This window comes from Ruditapes philippinarum, unplaced genomic scaffold (assembly GCF_026571515.1).
Source record: "Ruditapes philippinarum isolate M1 unplaced genomic scaffold, ASM2657151v2 ctg2047_1_1_1_1, whole genome shotgun sequence".
In the NCBI taxonomy this organism is placed as follows: domain Eukaryota; kingdom Metazoa; phylum Mollusca; class Bivalvia; order Venerida; family Veneridae; genus Ruditapes; species Ruditapes philippinarum.
Window position 1 is genome coordinate 385,482 of NW_026858498.1, and position 23,989 is coordinate 409,470.

At 30.3% G+C, this 23,989-nt stretch overlaps 1 protein-coding gene across 5 annotated transcripts in view; it reads left to right on the forward strand.

Annotated features, from left to right (window-relative positions):
• The first annotated feature begins 6,062 nt into the window (after positions 1 to 6,062).
• Positions 6,063 to 23,989, forward strand: part of LOC132753350 (cyclic nucleotide-gated channel rod photoreceptor subunit alpha-like) — a 58,183-nt gene continuing 40,256 nt past the window's right edge. Inside the window, exon 1 of one of the 5 annotated variants that reach the window (XM_060743804.1) lies at positions 6,063 to 6,655. The gene's annotated coding sequence lies outside the window, so the exon portion shown is untranslated. Of the gene's footprint in view, positions 6,656 to 14,576; positions 15,288 to 16,750; positions 16,871 to 23,989 lie in introns of those variants that run through there. The other 4 variants (XM_060743807.1, XM_060743803.1, XM_060743806.1 and 1 more) reach the window with 4 other exon arrangements.

Genomic DNA, 23,989 nt, shown 5'->3' on the forward strand with positions numbered 1-23,989 from the left:
AACAAGCTGAAGAAGTTCCGTGGTATATAATGGCGGACGCGATAATATTTCTTGACGTCACGATTGATTTGCAATAATAATTACATGTATGTAGAAAATATTGAAGAAACGTAAAATAAATGCAGGGTAATATATTGCCGTTGGTGTCGTTTTGTGTGTTTAGGAACATTACAAAATTTACGTTCCACTGCATTACATTAAATATATAGTCCGAATATAGAAAAGGTTAACAGACTGAAGAAATATTGATTTGATAAACTACATCATAAAAGTGATATATGCTCTTTAGCTAGTGAATGTGATATAATATGAAATGAAGAATGTAAATTAATGTTTTACATTTTTGAACTTTGATATTTTACAGACAAGCATCAACACCGCATGCGGTTCTCTTACTTACTCAGGACAATTTAAAATATTGTAAACGATTTGTGAACTTACGACATGAATAGAATAACTGTTCATCAAATCGAAAGATACAAACACATCAGTCATACAAACTTCCTCGACTCAAAGCAAACATGAAGAATATGAACTTGTAATTAGCACTTTATCAATGTATGAAAATATTTGTTTTTCATAAAGAAATCTATTAATAGGCAATACCGCCAGCCTCATAATCCTAATATCATCATCTATTGCAAATGTTTGTACAATAAAATTATGTCATACTATTGATAAGGAAATGGACACAGGTCATTGAGTACATTTATCCTTGGTATTTATCACCGTGTTAAAGAAATATTGATATCGCAGATAAACATGTACTTTTTATTGTATACTTTCGTATTTTATCCTGGAAAATAAAATTAATAATTCTTAAGCATCGGCAGAAGTAATATTTCAGGGGCACACATATCGAGGGTTGACCGCAAAACTGTTCTAAGTCCTTTATTTTTAATTTACTTCGTTTTAGCGGTCAACAGTCGATATGTAATTCCATTTTCAATGAATGTTGTACTCAAGACTCGCCAAATAGCGTTTGCTAGATCTATTGTTGACAAAAACGTGTCTAGAAATTACCTATTATGTTGATTTATTGTCCTTATGTTGCATTACGTTTCTGTTCAATATACTTAGCACGATAATTAAAGAAATTGTAGAACTTGATTATAGTGGGACGAAAGATACTTTGTGCTCTGAAGACAAATAAGGTTATTTCCTTTTTGCACTTTTCACATGAGATTTATAAATTGGAGTATTGCTTTAAAGTGGATTGGTTTACAGTTGGCAGAATTTTCATAAATATTTCAATTATTGATAAAAGAACAACAGTAGAAATGTATCATTTTGATAGTCTTATGAAATATTCCTGGAAACAAAATGTTGATTAAGTTCTAAAGTGATTTATTAGAACATGTATATGGGAAAAATAATATAATATTGTTGTAGAACATTTTATTATCTGCTATACGTACATGTACGTATATTCACATGACATTTCGGATCATGTACTCGTATCTCGCACTTACCAGCAACATCCATATATCCATGTATCCATATATAATTCTTTTGTCGTTTTTTTCACGCATGATACTAAAGGATATTAAAAAAATTATATGGTATAACAGATCTTCCATTATGGATATATTTACTGTAATAACCTGTTGGAACTGAAGGAGGAAACTGCTCCGATATTACATGGATCATGGTTACCAGCACATTTGAGATTAAATACAACAAGCCGGTGCTAAGGGGCGCGAGAGATGTTGGTCTTTAAAATTATTGCATTTTTGCTTATGAACAGACCTAATCAAACCGAGTTCCGAATTTTCATATTTCGTGATTTTTGATTGCTTCCAAGAGATCATCGTTTATCCGGATTTTTTTTCTTGATTTAGACAATTTTAAAACGTGTAACTATGGCATAACAAATTGAACTTAAATTTCATTGTTTACATGTTGACACATAGGTTTTAAATTTTGTTAACCGTTTTTTGCATAGCAGAATCATAGCAGAATCACATTGAATATTAAAACTGTAATAAAGATATGAAATGAAATGAAAAAAGGTGCTTAGGTTGTTTATCACTATCAACCTTCATATAAGAATGAAGTATTTTTTTGTTTAATATTTATGTTATTCTATGACATTTTAAGTGTAAAATAATCTGTCTTCATTTTATCAAAATTAAAAACAACAACAATTACTACTACAACTACTACTACAACAACAACAATTAAATAAGTAAAACATAAGACGAGACTTTTATATAAAAATGATGGTGTTACACATGTACTTGATGAACTATAAAAATCTGGAAACAAAGTGATCCCTCGGAGCATAAATCACAACAAAATTACGTGAAAATTGCATACTTGGTTTAATTGAGTCTGTACATGAGGGATAATGAATAAGTGCATCATCCCTCCCGCCCCTAGCACCGGCTTTAGCGGTACTCAATTCTCAACACTTAATAGTGCTGGCATCAATGTTCCCGAAGGACCAGAAAAGACTTTTTAGTGTTTCTTGATAGAACAGATATTTAAACATATTGATACAAATTGTTTGTATTTGGTATATTATATATCCAACAACAACAACAACATAGTTCACGGTTATCAGTAGGCAATGATAGAATATATTAAGAGAAAATTCAATAAAATAGCGAAAAATGTAGGATATTTAAGTTTTCGTAAACAGAATATGTATTTAATTGTTTTATTTTACTTAAATTTCCTTTTTATCATGTATTTTTTTCTCCTTTTATGAAAGACTTTCATTTTAGTTTTGTGTTTTGGCTGAATTTAGAAGAAAGTAACTCGGCAAGAAAACAGTAATAATATGGAAAATATGTTTCACTGCAGTGAAATTATGCTTTACAGTGAAAGTATGGAAAATAAAACAAAATTCATGAAATTAATTTTTCTGCTGTTAGGCTGCTTGTGCGTCAATTGTATTGCAAACGAACAATAAATAAAAAAAAAGAGAGAAATAAAAACGCGAAAAGAAGACAAGTGTATGTTTAATCGTATTTTAAGTATTAAAACATACCTTTACTTCTAACCATGTTTTCTTGTTTCTCCAAACTTTTACGTTGATCTCCACCAATTGACATTTGCTACATGTTTAATTGACAAACAGACGTCTGGAGACGACCTGTTATGCAAATCTATTGTCATTGTGTATCGTTACTGTTCCGTTCAATGTAATTTACTCGGTGATTTAGAAACTCGTAAACCTACTTATTATTGTGGATTGAAAAGGTTTTGTTTGAAGAATTGTTCTTTGTACAATTATACTTACAGTTATGTCTGATACATATTGTCATTTTTTTTGATAACCGTTACAATTCTTTAGTTTTGTCTCCAGTAATGAAAAGTAGAACATACAATGTAATTAAACAACATGTACACTCATTTTTTTTAAACAGTATTGATATTAACAACAATTAACATTTTAATGTATAGAGAAAAGAAAACAACATTTGTACAGAATAGTGCAATGAACATAACAATATTGTAAGCATATGTGGTATTGTTTTGATTTTATGTTTGTCCATAAAAATCCAGTCTTGTCCGAAAACGAAAAAGAAAGAAATGATCGATGGATATTACTTATTTACCAACAGCACAAAACCACTGTTGTTTTAAGGCATTGCCACTAATATTACTTGAAGAATGTCGAAATCGAAGCACAATACAAAAGTGAATAATATACCTAGGGTTGTATATTGTAATGTTAATTAAAGAGTAAAAAGTTTTTAAAAAGTGGCAAGTAATTTTGATATCGCAATTTTTACCATTTTCTTAGAAAAATAATTGTATGTGCGTCAATTTGTAGGTAAGCAATGAAATCGTTCTTACATAGAACACATTTGATATAAACAGAACACAATATATTTTACATGCTGGACACTCAAGTATATCTAACACACATTTCATTTGTTATTAATCTGAGTCATGCAAATGTTTTATAAAATGTCAAAATATCAGTTCAACTACCTTTTTGATACTTATTTAAACACACTTCTTTACCCTACCGAAGTCAAATCTAACAAACTAGCAAATGTTATCTCATAACAACATTTTACTACGATAAATTTATTAAGAATCCTGACAGACATATAGTAGGCACAACATGGAAAGTGAATTTGTTCTACATTACAAAAAAATAGAACAGAACAACGTTTTTATTCATAGTTATTTAGGTTACATACATTTATAGTTTTCCAGCATACTTAAGTGTTGAATATTGACTACATCTCAAGCCGACGCTTTGGGGCATGAGGGACATTGCACTTTTTCAACAAACCGGGTCTGCAATATTTATGGAAATGTGTCGTGATTTAAGCTTCCGAGGGATAACTCTTTCTCCAGATTTTCTCAATTTCTGGTTTTCTCCTCTCTTTAAATACAAGCATTGAGACCAAATGCCAAACGACGTTTGGTAGATCTATAGTTGACGTAAAGACGACTTGAAACGACCTGTTATGCAAATATATTGCCCTGGTATTTCGTAACTGTAACATTCACTGTTATTTACACGGTGATTTAGAAACTCGTAAAACTATACTTTAGTGGAATTGAACGGATTTTATCTCCTGAAGACACAAATAAAGGGTTTCTTTTGAAGAATTTTTATTTTTTTCCCATTAGATGTATTTTAAGAAGTTTCTGTGTCAGTGAAATATAGTGTTGAATTATAACACTTGATCCTCACAAGATAAAGCTAAAACTCCTCCTTTAACCATCCGATTACTTTACCTAGAAATTTATTGTATGTGAGTTTGTAGTCAAATAGTTGGGTAGATGCTTACAGATAAAACTCACTCGATGGAAATTTCAAGATATCCACCGACCAGAAGACGTTTGAACTCATTGACAATCAAATATATATGAACATGTTCTATTTTTTAATTTGTAATAGAAGACCTTGAAAGGCCATGAAATGTTTAGCCACGCTTTTCTTTATATTCATTTTCAAGTCTAGTGCTTAGAAAAGGTACATTATAAACAATATCATGTGTTCTTTTGCAAACTATTTTGGCATTTTAAAACTAGATCGATACTGTTTATTGTAAAAAAGAACGTTTTTACTCATATAGTAAATGTTTGTAAATTAAGCTCCTTATTAAGCTTAATACCATGCTCATTGGAAATATATTGAACATGTTGCCGGCTCGGTTTGATTAAGCTTATTGTTGAAGTTCATTTACACTAGAGGCGCCGCATTCTGATCTATACCACTAGGAAAAATAGCATAGCTAAAATAGCATTGAAAAATAACACAGTCTGAAGATCTATGTAGTTTGACATGACTGAATACTGTTTGATCCTAAGTGTAAGCATGTTGATGTTTATATAATTATAAAAATAACTGATACCAATATTTCTAAAACAGGGCTAGTCCATCGCACAAATTCAGACATTGAATATTTAACTATTACCATGCTGAATACCTAATATGGACGTGACAGTCTTTCAAAATGGATAAAACCATACTTCATTTTAGAGAATCAATGACTAAATATCGAACATTGCAGTCAATGATCAGACGGCACGGATTTCCACTATTATCTTGGTCTACACTGGTCACATGAGTAAAATTACACGAGGTTACTGCTAGCAGGTTATTTTGTTCAATACAAATTTGCAATGCCTAATTCACATTTACTATTCTATAATAAATATTATATGTACATGTAGAAAACAAGCTACAAACTGTTTTGATTATGACATAAACTACCCCTTTACAAATAGGCCATTGAGAAGTTTTCAAGTAAAGATATTTAATATAATCCCAATAAACATTGGGGCAGTTATATCCAGGATTTTGTTCAAGCATGTTGAGTACTGTATCATTCTAGATCATAGTTTGCCGACCTTAAATCAAAGGAATTAAATAACAGGATGATGCAGTCTGGTTAAATAAACACATGATTTATAATTCCTTATTGGGAAACTGATTACAGGGACGGTTCTAGAGCGTAACAGGCACTCACTGAATGTTCTGCTGTACGAACCATTTACGATATTGGAATCCTGACGTAAGTATTAAAGAGAGCATCCTGGTCATAACGGATCACATATAAATAGATCAGTTGGATGTACAAGATTACTTTGTTCATAAACAGTTTAGTGACCCGGGCATGAGGATATTAATTAATTATAAAATGTGTTAACGTCAGAGAAAGAGAGTAGTAAAAAAATAATGAGACTATATCAAAACGCAAGCAATATGCGGATTAAATATAAACGACTGAATAAAATAGAATGTAATATTTATATCAATTTAGAAGGAGTAAAATTGCAAATTAAAGTCAAAAGTCCATATAAAGGTGCTGATTTTGTTTTGCTTTTAAAAGAACAATCATCTCATGAAGGAATCATTTTCAATATTTGTATAAGAATAACAGCTACGTATAAGTAAAAATTGATAATTTTATAGAGGAAGAGAAGTGAGAAAAAAGAGAAGTGTGAAACTGGAACTCGAATAATTAAAGCACATTAAAAAATGTTGTACAAAAAGTTAAAACAATTAAAAAGCCACATTCTAAGTAACCTCATTTCATTCATCAACAAAAAAGAAACAAATTTCTACTTCTCTTCTGTTACTTATCAGTTAAAAATGTGGACTTAATTGTTTGGAGATGGTATCTACTGCTTACATACTGATCTTCGAAGAAGAATCACATGACATTTTGGTGAAATGGTAAATATAGATATTTTAATATATTTTAGTTGTAATAAATGGTAAAACAAAATTACTAAAATAAGGCGTTTAAATGTCGAATGTGTCAAATGATGGGAAATAAGTGTAATTGTTTTGGTGAAACAATATTTTAAATCGAAAGACAAAATGAAAGGGTTGGTGTATAGTCAAATTTCAATATATTGTGATCGTTTGAGAAAATATGGAGAAAAACAATTTTTTTAAGCGGCGATCAGTTGGAAACAATTATATGTTGTTTCGTAAGTTAAGTATTTCGGTTTTAAGTGACGTTCGTTTCTAAAAATAGAAGATCGCGAAACGAAATCGTTTGCTTTACTAATTTAAATATAGAGAGCGGACCGGTAGATTAGAGGCATCAAGGGGTTTTCTTTATATATATATTTTTTTATTTTTCACCTTAATGGTTTTGAGTTGACAATTATTTGAAACGATTTATTTAAAAATAACATATTCAACCTTTAGAAATAATGAAGGCCGCCGCTTTAATCAATGTGTATATGCCACTTCTTAGTTCGATTTGGTAAAAGTGGGAATTTTGCTAAATGTTCTGTACTCCCGGATAATTGAAAATATTATATGCATGGGCTTACTTCATATTCTATTACATGTTGCAATATCAGGAATTCACAGGCTTATTATATGTGTACATGTATTTCCTCGTAGCTTCGATAACTTGGTGTAACAATAAAGTAGTGAAACACAGTGAAAAAAGAAGACATAATAACTGAACAATTGCAAACTAAAAAACATAAAATAAATACAAAAAATTTGATATTTGATAGTCCATATGAGATTAAAGTAATATAATTCAAATCATGGATGCATTGAATGAAAGAGAGAAATTTAAAGAATGATTAACAAGTTGTTTTTGTAAATAAAACACATGTTTACAACATGACTTACAGTCGAGCATCGGTGGGGGGGAGGGTGGAGGAAAAGACAGGTATTTGAAGTTATTCAGCATGTACATTGTTTAGGGCATGGCTTCAGTCGTGCTTAAATTATCATCAGAATTTACAAAAATCTTTATAATTTTAAACTGATATTTGCCTGTAAAGTGATTGATGCTTAAAACATCTTTCTTCCGGTCTAATTTGTTTAAATAAATGAAATTGAAAAATTATAAAAACAATCGCCGGCATTAGAGGAAAATCGTATTTTACGGCCAAAGAAAATGTAAAATTTCTCCGCATAATCTTCGTTAATACAAAGAACATTAAAAAACACTATTTATAACACAATTCATAGAACTTATACGGTACTTTCTTACATACATGCGGAAAATGGTAAGACGTAAATGACTTAGGGGATATTCCTACGTAATCGCGTGAAAGAGTCGATGAAATTACCGATCGCGTTACTGAAAAAAAAAAACCAAAAAAAAAAAAAAAAAAAACAAAAAAAAAAATGTGTTTCTTAATCACGTTATCTTGATATGAGGAAACGTGATCTTCTAATTTTAACATGTTTATTGTTATCTTCATCTTCATTTTCCTGTAATGATTTGTAGATTGTGCAAGAAAAAAATTAGAAATTAAACAGCAAACCCCTTCATATACGAAACATTGGAGGTTAATACACGTTTTGAAATAGATAGTTATTTATCAAGTTTCCAGAGTGGTTTGAAATCTTCGTATCAATAATAATAATAATAATAATAATAATAATAATAATAATAGAAGGAAAACGTGTATTTTAGCCGGATACCTTTTATTTTTAAGGGTTGTTTTGTTGTTATTTTTGTTTGTCTTTTTTTTCTTGTAATATAGAATCGAATCGGCCCATTCACTTTGTGGTACTTTTAACGAACTGTCGCAGACTTAACAGATAACTAACAAACTTTCTAATAAATATGTATACATTCTCGTCAATTGTATGTTAATATTTTAATATAATAAACATATAGATAACCATACAGTATTGATCAATTGCAAAATGACAGTATCAACGCCTCACGTGTGTATTTATCTATACTTAATGTTTGAGTCATTGCCTAGATACCCTAGCTCAAGCTCTTCACATATTCATTTATATAAAGGGCTAAATAAAACTTTTGCAGAAAAAAAAAACATGCGACAGTCTATTATAAATTGTTCAACCACAAAACTCGTTTCCATTCGGCATTTCCCGCAGTACATACTTCATGCTAGTGAGATTTATCGGGTAGAGTTTTAGCGGTGTAAAACAAAAAACGTTGACATGTGTATGAATTTATAAGCGTTATGCATTAAAACATAAAACTTTCTGATCAATTTTCTCTTAAATTGATTCTATTTGGAATAAGTTTTGCAGGTTTGTAATTTTTTTCAAGAAATATTGAGTTTAAATATTTTTTTTGAAGCCGTCAAAGTTAGCGACGAGATTCTGATCGCTGGCACATACACATTGAAGGAAAACTTTCCACATTGTTTTGAACCCACGTGCGCAAAGGGCTATAATAAAAAACCCTAAAGCGCACAATTTGTTGGGCTATAGAAGGATCAGATTTCACTGATCATAACTGTATAATTGGGTTTGTGTTTTGTATTCTAAAGAAAACACCGCTCATTATTTTTTTTGTGACTGGTAGATATCATCGCTTGCTTAAAGAATAAAAGAAAATAAACCTCAAGTAGGCCTTCTGTACAGTACACTTAAAACTTAAAAGGTAAGGACAATTTAGTTATTGTTACTCTTGGTTTATTTTTGTTACAGTTAGATTTAGTTGACAATTTCATATGATCACAGAATTTGTTCGGGGTAATAAAATAAATAACACATAGGTTTGTGAGTAACAGTAAAAATATTATCCCTCGTAAAAATACTGTTACCCTCGGCTGCGCCTCGGGTAACAGTATTTTCCTCGGGATGATATTGTTACTGTTACCCACAAACCCATGTGTTATTTATATAATAACATACTAGCTAATATTGATCAGAAAAACCCTGTTGTAATAGCTTTTTTAATTCGTCTTTACAAAATATACATGTTGTAATATGCATGCAATTCCGTGAAGTCTGACCCGTTTCTATACTTTCAAGCTCACTTTAAGTATTAATACTGTTCTAATTTCAAAGCTGGGCAAATCCATGGCTTTGTGTGTTAAACAAACATTTTATTCCAAATAAGATTACAATTGTCAAAATTCTGATATAGTTAAGATTAGTTTTCCTATTCCCTAAACACCCCTAACTCTCATTTCTCCTCTCTCTATCAACTGTATGGTGTTGCATTAAAATAAAAGAAAACTTAACTCAACAAAATAAGACAATGCACTGGGTACAGTTGTAAAAATGAATTATCTAAAATGGAAAATTGTCTGGACGGATTCCCGATATCAGAATTATCAACATTTGTTTTATGACAATTTTATATTTTTTCTTTACATAATACGTCAGTAAACTCAATGGCACTTTGCGTGCATTTATAGCCAGCAATCATTGATGTTAATATTCTATTTACATTTAATGGCAAGGATTTTCTGATATACCGAAATAAAAACTGGACTTTTTTTCTATCTTCAAAAGGCAGGTTTAAGTAATGAAAGAAGATAATAGCGTGCAAAACTTTGACGCATAAGTTGTAAAATATTGTCATTACCTGTGTTAATCAAAGTATTTTGTAATACGAAAGCAATAAAATGCAATAATGGCTACATGTTTGGGCTAGCGATTTAATGATTTGTCAGATAGGTTTGAAGACGTGTCTATTACAATGAATTTGCGACCAAGATAAATGATCTAGATTATAATATGCTTACTTACAAATTTGCGATTATATCAGGTATATTGAAGTTATGGTGCATATTTAATTTATTATCCTATAAAAGTTAAAGTGACATTATGCTCATATTTTCATAGTCAAGTTGAGCTGAACTGACTATATATTTCAAAATATTGACTGTTAAAATGGTGATTGACCAACAGTTCATATTGGAAAATGTTTAGGATAAAATTTAAATCTGCCTAAAATATAAAAAGACTGCCCCACTCTTTTTATGAACTGAACGTTACAGGTAAATTCTAATGGATATTTACGAAAAATTCATTTGGATCCATGCGTTGTTTATTGTTAATGTGAAATAATTTTTTATATTAAAAGGAATTATGGCAAAATGAAAACTTATTTTGACTTTCACCTGTTCACTCATTTATACCCTTGGATGGGCATAATGTCTAATAAAATGTTGAAGCCTTAGAGATTGCCCAACACGGCAAATAAAAAAATGTATATCGGGGTTCTTTGCCACTAGAACATAAATGATTTTCTTATCGATTAAAACCAAATCTTAAACTAAATATAATTAAGCTATATACTTAAATTTATTCTTAAGTTATTACAGGCAATGCAGAATTTTTTAACTCATTTTCTGAAATAGTTCTTTAGTGGCTATTTAAAATATAGCATTTTCAAAGACTCCTAATTATTTAAAATCTAAATAAACGAAATAAATTAAAGTAACACAGACTTAAGCAACAACAACAACAACAACAGTTGCTACATCAGATATCCTATTAATCTTTTTTTGTGCAAAAAAAATACTTTGAAAAGGACACGATATCTTTGTAGGCAAAGGTGAAAAAACTAAGGACTTCTGTCGGCCCATTAGCGGAACACATAGTACTTCAACGGTTTCTTTATTCATTCAAACAAAAACAGAAATCGACTTGTTTTGTTCTTGTAACCAAAGTTTTAGCTTATCATCTCTTAAAAAAAACATCATCAGGTAAAAGGGTTTCAATACAACCGAAACCATAAAAGAAAGATCATGACAATTTTTTGAAAAGATTCTGTCTGTTAACTGACGGGTAATATAAGGAAAGTATATATAACTGTCACGCGGAAATATCCCTCAAACACTCCTTTTAACATCGATTTAATAACAGGAAACATATCAGAGTCACATATGGAGTGACATGACATTAATAAATACTGCTTAAGCCGGTGCTGGGGGATAGGACAAATAGTACATATCATTATCTCCCATTCCTATAACTGAGATCAATTAAAGCTAGTCTGAAAATTTTCATTTGTTAGTGTCTTCATTGTTTTATATGGATATCCCTATAAATATGCCTCGTACCTTATCTTAGGATAAAGTGTCAAGTACGTATATTTCTAATCAAAGTCACGCTTCTTAAATAGTGTATGTCCTAATAAAATGTGTTTTTAGAACCGCCATATAACCATTTCCTTGAATTTTGACGTTATAATGGAACACATCCTCTTAATAAATTTACAAAAAAGTACTAAAATAGGTATAACGAAAATTGTCGAATGCTGAAGTTATTCCGTTTTTTTACGATATTTTTCGAAATTATCCAATATTAATTTATTCATTAGAAGTCGTTATCCTTTAATTTCAGTTTGTTTCTTATTTTCCATTTTCAAATGTACTACAAAAACGTATATATTGGTCGGAAGTAAAAAAGACTTCAGGTATACATGTAGTGTTATTGCGTTCATTTAAGTGTTAAATTGCGTAACTTTTTTGCAACGGTTTTTGTGTGCCTTTTCTGATACAAATTGTCATATTTAATGTCTCAGAGTCTTGTATTAACTACTTTAAAACGGACAACACGTATTTTGTAATCCTCTTTGAAGATATAATTGGTTAAGAGGATAATACAACGAACATAAACGTGATGAAACAATATTTTATAGACTTAGTGGCTTGACTGATCCTCCTTTGTAGCGATTAAATACTTTTTGAAAGTCAGTGTACAAGTATGTAGAACTATAAATTCAAATTTAATATTAAGTTTTATATATATTGTGTCATTGTTTGATGAATGGGAGAGACAAAAGTTAGTTTTAATTTGCTGCTTGTTTTATTTTTTATTGTATATAATGTCAATTTATAACGATGGTGTTAGGAGTATGTTCTATTCTGATAAATTTATTTAACCCATATTTTTGAACTGTGGCAATGGTTATTCATGAATTCTTTCATATATATTTTCTGTATATTCTACCTTAAATGTGTTGTGAAAGGACGCTTTTAAAATGAAATTAGAGATATGGCTTTGTTTACGTTGTTTGCACTGTTCTTTTGGTTATTGTCTTTTGGTTAGTTTAATTATATATCATTGCGATTTAGTTATTATCTAAAATTTAATTATTCTCACCCATTTTAAATATTTATTTTCTATGTGTTTTGCATTTTGATTTGCGATATTTTTATTTCAATAACATGGTGTCTTACGTCATGTTCAGTATGTTCTGTTGTTTTCATTGTAAATGATGTTGTTGTTGAATTCATTGTAAAATATTGTTTCTATCGAGTTTTTCTTCAATGTTTACTATTTAGAAAACCTTTAATAAATAAATGACAACATGAGCGAAATGAGAGTAAATAAGTAAATAAGTTTCTTGAATTCCGTTTTTAAAATTGGTCTTGTTGTATAAGATAAATTATAGATGTCTTTAAGTGTGTCTAAAATAAAATGTTGAATAATTTCAGTAAAGCGACCGAAAAAAGAGAACATTTCTTTCAAAGCAATTCAATTACTTCTTTCAAAAATGCAACTGCACTTCGCGAAAGCGATTGAAAAGATACGATTGCTAATAACAAATAGACGCAGTATGCAAATAGAATTGCACCGACACAATTCTATTGACACTAAACATAAATCATGTTTAACTATAAGGCATTACTTTCCCTGCTGACTAATGTCATGTAAAGATTTTATCTACAAACCAATCTGTTTCATAAAATCTGATTTTCACAATATTAAATCATAATATATTTTTTTAAAAATTCCATAATTTTAATTGTTCTTTTGATATTTCGATTACAGAAATTATGACGAATTTTGAAGAAAGTTTATGTTTATGATATTTAAATGAATCATAAATCTTTCATCACCTACATTGTTTTATAATAGTCATTCTATTAACATATGATATCAAAGCATCTTACCTTCATTAACAAGATTTTAATGATATTTTAATGATTTATATTTAAAGTATAATAAATGCGTTATACAGTGACGATATATTTGAATTTGATTTGTGCTTGTTGAAATAGAGAAATAAGAACCTCTAAGGAAAGTCCGAAACAACAAAATTGAAAATGTTGCAGGCTCGGTTTGATTAAGCTTATTGTTGAAGTTCATTAACGCTAGATGCGATGCATTCTGATCTATGTCATCAGGAAAAATAGCATAGCAAAAATAACATTGAAAAATAACATAGCCTGCAGATCTATGTTGTTTGACATGACTGAATACAGTTTGTTGCTTAGTGTAAGTTGTTTGATAAAAATAATTGATACAATATTTCTAAAGTAGGGCTATTCCAATGCACACATTCAGAAAGACATTGGTTATTATTTAACTCTTACCACGCTAAATACTTTAAATGGACGCACCCGTCTTTCAATATGGATAAAACCATTCATGATTTTCGGGAAGTTTTCAATAAAGTAACGACTAAATATCGAATATTGAAGATTATGATCAGGCAACACGGATGCTTTCCCACTTATTTTGGTCTACACTGTCCACATGGGTAAAATGCTACCATTATATTTTGTTCAACACATTATGCAATACTAGGTTCACGATAATAATCTTTATTATCATGTACATCTTTATAAAAAACAAGCAACAAACTGTTTTGATCATGACATCAACTGCTCCATTACAAATAGACCATTGATGAAGTTTTCAAGTAAAGAGATTTAATATGTCCCAATAAACATTGGGGCAGCTATGTCCAGGATTTTGTTCAAGCATGTTGAGTACTGTATCATTCTAGATCATAAATTGCCGACCTTAAATCAAAGGAATTAAATAACAGGAGGATGCAGTCTGGTTAAATAAACACATTATTTATAATTCCTTATTGGGAAACTGATTATAGGGACGGTTCTAGAGCGTAACAGGCACTCACTGAATGTTCTGCTGTACGAACCATTTACGATATTGGAATCCTGACGTAAGTATTAAAGAGAGCATCCTGGTCATAACAGATCACGTATAAATAGAGCAGTTGGACGTGCAAGATTACTTTGTTCATAAACAGTTAGTGACCCGGGCATGAGGATTAATTATAAAATGTGTTAACGTCAGAGAAAGAGAGTAGTAAAAAAATAATGAGACTATATCAAAACGTAAGCAATATGCGGATTAAATATAAACGACTGAATAAAATAGAATTTAATATTTATATCAATTTAGAAGGAGTAAAATTGCAAATTAAAGTCAAAAGTCCATATAAAGGTGCTGATTTTGTTTTGCTTTTAAAAGAACAATCATCTCATGAAGGAATCATTTTTAATATTTGTATAAGAATAACAGATACGTATAAATAAAAATAGATAATTTTATAGAGGAAGAAAAGTGAGAAAAAAAAGAAGTTTGAAAATGGAACTAGAATAATTATAGCACTTTTGAAATAAATAAAGTTCTAAAAAAATAACACGTTAAAACAATTAAAGGGCCATATTCTAAGTAACCTCATTTCAGTCATCGACAAAAAAGAAACAATTATAACTGTCATTTCTACTTCTGTTACTAAAGTAACTTAAGTAAAAACTGTGGACTTAATTGACCGTGTTTGGAGATGGTATCTTCAGTTTGCATACTGATCTTCAAAGGAGTATCACAAAGCATTGTGGTGAAATCGGTAAATATAGATATTTTAAATATTTTTTAGTTGAAAAGAATGGAAAAACAAAAGTTATAAAATACGGCGTTTAAACGTCAAATGTGTCAAATGATGAAATATATGTCTAGGTTGTTTTTTTTTGAGAAACTATATTTTAAATTGAAAGACAAAATGAAAGGGTTGGTGTAAAGACGAATCTCATTATATGGTGACTGTAAGAGAAAATATGGAGAAAAACAATTTTATTAAAGCGGCCGTCAGTTCGAAAAACAATTCTCTGTTGTTTCGAACTAAGTTTTTCAGTGTTAAAAGACGTGTCTAACAATAAGAAGATCGGGAAAGAAATCGTTCGCTTTACTAATTTCAAAATAGAGAGCGGACCGGTAGATTATTAGAGGTTGTTTTCTTATTCTTTATACATATATATTCTTTATACATATATATATATTTAATATTTATAAATCTCACTTTCCACCTTAATTGTTTTGATTTGACCAATTGTTTGAAACGATTTATCTAAAAACAACAAATTAAACCGTTAGAAATACTGAAGGCCGCTTTTATCAATGTTTATAATTATGCATATACGGTAATAGTGGGAATTTTGCTAAATATTTTTTTTTGTTCCTGATAATTGAAAATAATATATGCGTTGGCTTACTTCATATTCTATTGCATGTTGCAACATGCTTATTATATTTATATTATATTTTCCTCGTAGCTTCAATAACTTGGTATAACAATAGAGTAGTGAAACACAGTGAATAAAGAAGACATAATAACTGAACAATTGCAAACTTGAAAACATAAAATAAATACAAAAAATTTGATATTTGATAGACCATATGAGATACAAGTAATAAAATTCAAATCACGGATACATTGAATGAAAGCGAGAAATTTAAAGAATGATTAACAAGTTGTTTTGTAAATAAAACACATGTTTACAACATGACTTACAGTCAAGGATCGGGGGGTGGGGGGGTGAGGGGTGAGGAAAAGACAGGTATTTAAAGTTATTCAGCACGTAAATTGTTTAGAATATGGCTACAGCCATGCTTAAATTATCATTAGAATTTACGAAAATCTTTATAATTCTAAACTGATATTTGCCTGTAAAGTGATTGATGCTTAAAACATCTTTCTTCCGGTCTAATTTGTTTAAATAAATAAAATTGAAAAATTATTAAAACAATCGCCGGCATTAAAGGAAAATCGTATTTTACGGCTCTTGAAAGATAACCAAAGAAAATGTAAAATTTCTCCGCACAATCTTCGTTAATACAAATGTAAAAAGAACTTTAAAAAAAACACTATTGAAGGTTGATACACATTTTGAAATAGATAGTTTCTTATCAAGTTTCCAGAGTGGTTTGAAATCTTCGTATCAAAAATAATAATTATAATAATATTATAACATTCGTCATTAACCGCAGTACATACTTCATGCTAGAGAGATTTATCGGGTCGAGTTTAAGCGGTGTAAAACCAAAAAAAAAAACGTTGACATGTGTATGAATTTATAAGCGTTATGCATTAAAACATAACACTTTCTGATAAATTTTCTCCTAAATTGATTCTATTTGGAATATGTTTTGCAGGTAAGTAATTTTTGTTTTAAGAAATATTCAGTTGAAATAATTTTTTGTAGCCATCAAAGTTAGCGACGAGATTCTGGTCGCTGGCACATACACATCCGAACTAGTATATATAATGACCTGATTTACTGGTATAATCATTCTTCTTTTATTTTCCCCTTTCACATATAAATGATAAACTGTGTTTCTGTCTATTCTAACAATTTATCTCATTATCTATTAACTGTGAATATTTGGACACCATACAGGTTCGGGTGTAACAAATATTTCTGGACAGAAAATTCAATGCCAAATATATTTTTTCTGGAATTGCCGTATAATACATTTCTATAGAGTTTGATAAACGAAATCACAATTTGAAGTACTATGCACATGTTTCGATATTAAAATCATGAATCTAATTATCACGCGCACTAACATGACGTTGACATTTTATGCCCATTAAACTATAAGCACTTTCATCATCAGTCAGATTTTGTTCTTTGTTTAGAACAATTTTGAATATCATTACATATAACTTGGAACTTTGCCGTGTATACCTGATAGTTTTGTTACTTAGTTGCATTACTTATGATTCTCTTTTGATCAAAAAGGCCCAAAATAGCCACGAGTCGCCAATAAAGAACGAAAATGCACGCTAAGTAGAAAATAGTAAACAGATAAATGATTTTACAAAACAACAGCCATCGATCACAGTCAAATTTCTTGAAACAAAACATTAAAAAAGACGGAAATAACAATGATTATCAATAATTATACAAATATTTACATTTACATCTGTAATAGCAACACCGGCAAGATCTATGACTGGGGTCCATATGACACTGATGCGTCCATTGAATAATTGAGTATATTCAATTTTTATCTGACTAACCTCTTTATTTACATATCAGATAATTCACTTATTTTGCATATGCATCATGTTTATTTTGTTTTAGATTTTAATATGTGGTCCTTTTTTAAATCTTAAAATGCTACAAAAATCATGTTGAGGACATCTACAGGTCATGCCGCGTGCAATAATCCATGCATTTACAGCCAATGACCACATCGATAAGAAATAGTAATTGTTACTCTTGGATTATTTTTGTTACAGTCAGACAATTCAGTTGACAATATCATATGTTCGGGGTAATAAGATAAATAACACATGGGTTAGTGAGTAACAGTAAACATCCCTCGTAAAATACTATGACCATCGGCTACGCCTCGGGTAACAGTATTTTCCTCGGGATGATATTGTTACTATTACCCACAAACCCATGTGTTATTTATATAATAACATACTAGCCAATATTGATCAGAAAAAAAACTGTTGACATAGCTTTATTAATTCGTCTTTACAAATTTTACATGTTGTAATATGCAAGCAATTCCGTGAAGTCTAACCCGTTTCTATACTTTCAAGCTAACTTTAAGTATTCAGATTGTTATAAATTCAAAGCTTGGCAAATCCAAGGCTTTGTGTGTTAAACTATCATTTTATTCCAAATAAGATTACAATTGTCAAAATTCTGATAAAGATAAGATTAGTTTTCCTATTCACTAAACACCCCTTACTCTCATTTCTCCTATCTCTATCAACTTTATGGTGTTGCATTAAAATAAAAGATAACTTTACTCAACAAAATAAGACGGTGCACTGGGTGTAAAGATGTAAAAATATATTATCTCAAATGGAAAATTGTCTGGACGGATTTCCAATATCAGAATTATCAACATTTGTTTTTGACAATTTTATTGTTTTTTTCTTTACATAATACGTCAGTAAACTCAATAGCACTTCGCGTGCATTTATAGCCAGCAATCATTGATGTTAATATTCTATTTACATTTAATGGCAAGGATTTTCTGATATCCAGAAATAAAAATTGGATTATTTTTCTATCTTCAAAAGGCAGCTTAAAGTAATGAAAGAAGATAATAGCGTGCAAAACTGTGTTGTAAGTTGTAAAATATTGTCATTACCGGTGTTAATCAAAGTATTTTGCAATACATCGGCAATAAAATGCATTAATGGCTACATGTTTGGGCGAGTGATTTAATGACTTATTAGATAGGTTTGAAGACGTGTCTATTACAATAAATTCTAACAGAGATAAACACTCTAGACATATAATATGCTTACAAGTTTGCGATTCTATTAGGTAAATTGAAGTTATGGCGCATATCCCATAAAAGTTAGTAAAACTTTGAAGCCTTAGAGATTGTCCATGATGGCAAATTAAAATAATATATATATGCTCGGTTTGATTCTGTCTGTTCATAGGCGGGAATGGTGTAAATAGAAAGGCTACTGGTGATTCCTACCTAAAGCAGAGCTCAAAATTACAAAAATGAAAATGGTAATTTATTTTAAAGTTTTGCAACTTTCACTGATGGCAAATTGAACTATTATGCTCTTTTACCCATAACATGTTCGAGGCTATTGGCACTAGAATATAAATGTTCATCTTATCGGTTAAAACTAAATCTTAAACCAAATAAAATTAAGTTATGACAAGCAATTACAGAATTTCAAAATTGAAAAAATGCTTTTAATGACTATTTAGAATAAAGCATTTTCAAAGAATCCTAAATATAATTCATTCAAATGTAAAAAACGAAATATGTAAAAGTAGCACAGACTTAAGCAACAACAACAACAGTTACTACAACAGATATCCTATTTACCTTTTTTGTGCAAGAAAAAATATATACATTGAAAGGAACACAATATTTTTGTATGCAAAAGTGAAAAGAATAAGGACCTCTGTCGGCCCATTAGTAGAACACATAATACTTTAAACGGTTTCTTTATTCATTCAAACCAAAACAGAAATCGACTTGTTTTGTTCTTGAAACCAAAGTTTTAGCTTAGCATCTCTGAAAAAACATCATCAGATAAAAGGGTTTCAATAGAACGGAAACCATAAAAGCAAGATCATGACAATTTTTTAAAAGATTCTGTCTGTTAACTGACGGGTAATATAAGGAAAGTATATATAACTGTCACGCGGAAATATCCCTCAAACACTCCTTTTACCAGCAATATAATAACAGGAAACATATCAAGATAGCAGGCATGAAGGGAGTTGAGTTAAGTAAATACCGCTTAAGCCGGTGCTATGGAAGGTATGAAAAATTAGCACTTATCATTATTTCCCATGAACGAGATCAATTAAAACGAGTTTGCAATTTTCACCTATTTGTGTGTGATTTTTATTGCTTTATAATGATTTACCCTTTCGCACAAGTGTTATATTCAAAATAGCATGTTATACAGTAACAAGTTAAATGTTGATGCTGCACATCAAAGACGCCGCCAAATGATGTGAACAGTCAATCCTCATTGAAAATCGGTCTCTTTAACAGTTGAATATTCGAAGCACAAAACAATCTTTTCTCCATAATCTTGGTATGTGCTCGTTGTTTAATAATTTATTGGTGTTCACAAGGTGAAATAAATTTTGATCTTACACTAAACTAAACAAATTTTCTTTTTATTTTATGCAAAGAAATGTTTTAAAAAGTCATTTAACCTAAAACTAAATGAAAAGCGCGCCAAATAAGAGCATCATATTAAATTTGGCGACAATTTAAGGCGGAGCCGAACTTCAACAGAGGCGGAGCAAATGAAGTGAGTGACACTTCCTCAGTCGTTTCATCGACTATAGACTGGCTCATTGGCACGTTATTTATTATGAAGATAAAATTAGATAATGATAAAAAGAATATGATATTCAAACATGGCACTATCACTTCAGTTCAACTTTTATTCTAATCCCTTGATGCTCTGTGACATAATATACATCCGAAAAGCTATCTTTATTAGAAAAATTTGAAAACAGTGTGATTTTGTTAAAACAAAAACAAAAATTACACAGCTGTTCACATCAAGTTTAAAAATTTTCCCATTACTGCAAGAAGCGCGGCGTCCAATATTTTTCCGATACTTATCGATTTATTAAAAGTCGATATCTTTTAATTTAACCTGAACAGTGTTTTTATATTCTATTTTCAAATGTAATGTATATTTTGGTCGGAAGTAAAAAGACAAAAAAAGGCATTAAAATTCAAATATGAATATGTGGAGTGTTGTTAAAAACTTAACTTTGCAATGATTTTTGTGTGCCTTTTCCTAAAACAAATCGTCATATGTATGTCTCAAAGCCTGTTTTTCACTACTTTAAAACGAACAACATGTATTTTGTAATCCTCTTTGAAGATATAACTGGTTGAGGGGATAAAACATCGGACAAAAACGTGATGAAACAATATTTCATAGTCTTAGTGGCTTTACTGGTCCTTCTTTGTAGTGGTTAAATACCTTTTTGAAAATTTTTGATTTTGTTTTCTCATTATCATCATTTGCTGCTTGTAATCTGTCATTATTATTTATGATTGCATTATTTTGATTGCCATATGGGATAGATTAATTTTCACTTTAGTGTTTTGCTGAACTATTTTAGTCGATGTATGTAGAACTATAAATTAAAATTTAATATAACGTTTTATATTGTTTGTGTCATTGTTTGATTGAATGGGAGAATTAAAAGTAAGTTTTAATTTGCTGCTTTGTTTTATTTTTTATTGTATATAATGTCAATTGACATTACGCCACCTGTCAATCAAGCTTGCAGGGGTCTGTCTTCCAGATAAGCCAATCGGCGACCGTTACCAGTTTCACGCTAATATGTCTGAGAAGTCCGCCATTTTCCTTAGACAAGCTATTTGTATAAGACAATAGTGGAGCAGTATTTACATTGAAATTATTTTGATGTTTTGTCAATTTAAAGCTATTAAAACGGTTTATCTAAGTTTCAAAATATCCTGACATATTGACAGATAGAGTCAGTTCATTTAACAAAAACAAAAATATCAGTAACTTTCTATATATGAAGATAATAAGTTATATAGCAGGTACGAAAGTTAAAACTGGCTATACTACATTGCATTAAACACGGAAAAAAGTTTAAACAAATACTCTATTACTTCCTTCATTACAATTATGTCAATTCATAATCACATAATATATTATAAGGTCTCAGAATATCCAGATGATATGACATTGTTGTTCGTTCTTAACATAGTGTCGATAAAATGCTGCAGTAGAAAAAGTGTTTGCAAATAAAATGAGAGAATATGTAATAAATATTTTAGGTGAAATTATCTTATTATTTCTATTAAAGCTATATGAATTAAGATTAAATATTTAAATACATCTGCTTCAATAACATCATATCTGATCACGGTTTTAATTTAAAGCCGAGGTCTGGTATATGCAAAACTTATTTTGAAGTGAATAATATTGCGTTTTATCACGAAAATATCTAATGTACAAATATACATATAATCATATATCATACAACTAAGTTACGCAAGTTAATTTTGACACTTTATGCACAAATGCATTACATATAAGTGATTTTACACATAAAACCCAAAAAACATTTGTAAATGTTACTGTTTCATTGATATAATTTTACTTTTATATGTCCCGCTACATCAATTTTAACTATCTTTGAATTTGTAAACTAAAATTATATTTTGTCAGTAACATATTCCTTGAAGTCAGCGAGAAATATAACAAGATCTTTGCCAAACGTTTTATCCATCATTAATGCGTGAATGCACTTATTTGTTACTTTTTTGAATACCATAATACATTGAACTATTCAATAAAAGCATCTCAATTTTATATATACAAAATTATATAAGGTAAATTCATTAGTCACTTAAGTGGCATGACAGTTTCGCGTAAACGTCGGTACCGTCTTATGTCTAATGGCCGTGAACACTAGACTGCGCTTTTACTGCGTTAGCACGGCGTTGTTAAATTTAACAAAGCGTCGCGCGATCGCAAGAAAATCTGATATTTTTGATGACATGGGGACTGCACGGCGTCTTCACGGCGTCCGCACGGCGATCATGACGTTGCTACGGAGCTTCCAGGGCGTTGCAATGCGTTTTTACGGCGTTTTAATTGGCGATTGTCTGCGTTCGGACTGCGCTTCTACTACGTTCTTTGCGCTTCCACTGCGCTTTCAAAGCGCTCCCACGGCGCTCTCGTTGCGCACACACTTTGCTGAAATCGTGCTACATATACCAGCGATTTTTCATTCTGAATAGTCGTGTACCTGTTGCACCTGCATGCACGCAAGCAGTATTCTAGCTTGGTGCCGTTTATCATCCATGTTTTAAAGGACATTTACTTGCAAACACGTTCTATATATACCGTGAAAACCCTCTATTAAGACCACCAAAGGGACTGGACTAAAATGGTCTTAGTAGCGGGTGGTCTTAATTGCAAATATAATTATCAAGGCATATATATTTCATTACCACTCTATTTGAATTATTATGTATAAAAAGTGTTAAACAATTATATAACAACCTTCAAATATTACCATAAACTGATGTTACAATATTTAATCCTAACACTAGTCTGAATACATTTGATAAACAGATTAAATTTTATTAGGTCTTGTTTCATGCACATAATGTTATGTAGTAATTAAGAAATACATGTGCAGAAAGTAACATTAAACCGATCAGAAGTTTATTTCTCACCTTTATACAATTTTCCAATCATAACAGTTTTAAAAGTTTTAGCAGTTTTCATAAACTCTGATCCGCTTTCAAAATTCCATTTTATTTAGTTCCGCTCATTGTTTTCTCGTTTAGGGCACACACACTTTTTTACTGGTGCTTTTCATGGAATGGCACTTACGTGTCACATTAAACGTTCCATAATAATCGCCATATGAACACATCTGCGGATGTTTCAAAATTCAAAATTGTTCATATTAAATGTAAGCCGATAATAGGGGGCGTGGACAGTAGTTTGCACTTGACAGTACCGTCCATGAACAGGCTCAATCAAACCGAGCCTGCAAGATTTTCAATTTTGTCGTGTTGAGCTTTCTTTAGGGATTCTTATTTTCTCTATTTTAACACATTGTTTCAAGTGTCATGCTGATAAATAACAACAGCTTGTTATCTAAATAGGTAATGCCTAGAATATCATTGGTCTCAATAGTGGGGTTTGATAAATAAAACAATGTATTGGGACTGAAATTGGTGGTCTTAAAAGTGGATAAGTGGGATGGTCTTAAGTGTGGATCATGTTACCATTAACAT